The sequence below is a fragment of the Vombatus ursinus genome, unplaced genomic scaffold (assembly GCF_900497805.2).
Source record: "Vombatus ursinus unplaced genomic scaffold, bare-nosed wombat genome assembly UNPS02014838.1, whole genome shotgun sequence".
Taxonomy (NCBI): Eukaryota; Metazoa; Chordata; class Mammalia; order Diprotodontia; family Vombatidae; genus Vombatus; species Vombatus ursinus.
This window is the reverse complement of record NW_020954616.1, coordinates 251,847-254,922: the sequence shown is the minus strand read 5'-3', so window position 1 is coordinate 254,922 and position 3,076 is coordinate 251,847.

Here is a 3,076-nt window from a genome sequence, read left to right as displayed (position 1 = left end):
CACACACACACACACACACACACACACACACACACACACACACACACACTCTGGGGCTTGATCTAAGACTAACTGGATTTCCATTTGAATAAATCATTAAAATATTTATAGGAAAGAGGCTAAAGTGTGAGGAAGTTCAATGTAGGCACTGGAATAAATTGATCCATTCTTATTGTTCTAGAGATGAGAAAGGAAGGACCCTCTCACAGGCTGCTATGGCCCCAAGCCCCTATTGTCTTCTCTGGTTGGCTATCTAGGACACAGGATAGGCAACTATTCTCTGCCTCTCTGAAGTATACCTCCAGGGACTCACATCTTTTCTTTATTCCTTAATTTCCCTATTTTATCACTTCTTTGCATGGAATTAATGGATAGGCTTCTGATCTCTCACCAGAAGAGCAGGGCAGTCATAGGAGTAGTTGGTTTAGCATTTAAATGTTTCCCTTTAAGGGGTTCCTTGTAACATTGACCAGGGGCAGCAGCAGGACCTGCACTGGTAGAAAGAGCTTTTCCTTGTGATGTAGAGGGTATGAAGGACAGTCTCAGTTCTGTGGAGTATAAAGACCCCATTCGAGGTTAGTCCTTCTGCTCATGTTTATTTAAGGTCTTATCTTGGGTCTAGAATTATGTGTACATATGTATATACACATGTTGGTAACTAGTTGGCACAGTAGAGTGCCAGACCTGAAGTCCAAAAGACTCATCTTCCTGAGTTCAAATCTGGTCTCAGACATGTACTAGCTGTGTGACCCTGGGCAAGTCACTTAACCCTGTTTGCCTCAGTTTCTTAATCTGTAAAAAGAGCTAGAGAAGGAAATGGCAAACCACTCCAAGTATCTTTGCCAAGAAAACCCCAAATTGGATCATGAAGAGTCGGACACGACTGAAACGACTCAACAACAAGAAATATACACATATGCACATATATGAACATATGTACACCTATGTTGGGTACATGTGCATATACATATGTCTGTGCATTATGCACACACAAATATATTTATATGCACATGCAACATAAAACAATATATGTGCTTATGTATGAAACTCCATACACATGATAGATCACATTATTTGTGTAGATAGATAACATAGATAAATGCATAGATATGATTGAATCTTTCTGCTTATAGACCTTCCTTTTTATGTAGCACTGGTGCTTACCTAGGGTAATACTAGAGTTCCTCCCTTGATTGTGAGACTTCCATATGGCATTAATGTCTGCTCCTTCCTCGCCTCATGCTGTGTCTGTGCTGAATCTCTCATCTCTCCACAGGGATCAAAACCTGTTCCCAAGTCTATACTCCCTACTTTCATTAATCATGCCAGACATCACTAAACTGATGAATTCTGGAACTGCATCTCTTTTCTCCATAGCGGCACTATCTGGGCAGGGAGCCAGGGAACCCAGAGGCACACTATGAACAAAAGGAGGGAAGAGAGTTTTTTTGAACTCAGTGTCCCAGTTCTGAGATGGAAAAAAATGTCATTTAAACCTTACTGGGAGTCTCTGTCACCTAAGTGAAAGCTATATCCTGGAATGATCCAAGAGAATTTGCAGCTGATCTATATAAGGACTGGGGAGCCTTCTCATTAAGGAAGTTGTTTGTGATATTATTAGATTAAAAATAAGAAAACAAAACAAGGCAAAAAAGCAACTTAATTATTTAGTACTATTACAAAATAACATGAAAAGCTTGAAACACTCGAAAGGGATGGGAGAATGGGGGGATAAGTGTATGGACTAAAAAGTGATTTTTGACCCATGTGGTGCCCTACCCTGCAGGGGGAAGGCGTGGGGAGAGAGTTGTTGCTTAAGATAGAGGATTGACTAGGTAACTTCCATGTATGATGATGTAGCTTGAGATAGTTCAGGAAGTTTTCCTAAATGCAGAAACACCTACCTCCTATCTTGATCCAAATTCCTTTTAATTCAGTCTAAGGTTTAAATGTAATATCATTAGCATAGAATATTTCTGAAATTTTTTATTAATTGTCTTATGACCAAGAAAAATCATTAAATATAGCTCCTGTCCCATTCCTCATTAAGAGTCTTATCTTCTTCTCAACTTCATACTGCTCAAGACAAAAACATAGTTACATTATAGTTTAGAATGTATTTATGCATGAAATAGAAAAATAATATAAGAGGAATGGCTCTACATACTCACTCTCTACCGGCTTGCTCATCCTACATTGCCCTCTTTCACCCTGGCAGGTCTGAATACCTACAGAACCACCAACCTGGTTATAATAAAATTCTCAGGGACTGAAAGATAAATCTGTTGTGGAAAAATATACTCTCCCTACTCACAACTATAGATCTCAATTTCCCATTGGTGCACTTTCATTAAAAAAAAAGCCACTCATGATGACAACATCATTAGAATTTAAAGATAATCATTTAATTTAACAATAAGGCAAAGGCAAAAATTATCAATACATTACTAGTATTTAATAAAAGCAAATAAAGGAATGATCAAAACACCATAATCTATGCATAAACCCAGATCAGTATCTGTGGGGAAGAGCAAGCCCACACTTGCATGAACTGGACATGAAGACATAAATGGGGAAACCCCATGTGCTCCAGACAACTCACAATTCTGGACTGTACACCATTGATATAATTGATTTATTTAGGAACAGATATATCACGCAAAGCTGCTTCTCTGCTAACTTTTCTGATCCTTACTGCCACTAAATGGTTTATACATGAAAGATATATGTGAAAGATCTTACATGATTCATAGGGTGATTTAAGCCTATTTATTCACACTGAAGCTGATTTTCTACACCAAACTGCTCATAGCTCATTGAAAACTGTTTTTTTTTTTTGAGGAATTTTAGCAATTTTCATTAAACAAAAGTTCTTTTGTTGTTGTTTCTTTTAGCCTTTAAATTGTTTATTAATGGAAGGGGCATTACCTTACATTCTTCCCTAGTTAATTTCTTTTTTTATGCAAAAATACTTTTTCTGCCCTTTTAGCAGTCAAACTGCTTGCTTCTTAAAAGTGGCAATATCTTACAATTACACTACCACATTATTGAAAATTTCAAATGGTTGGTTCACTGC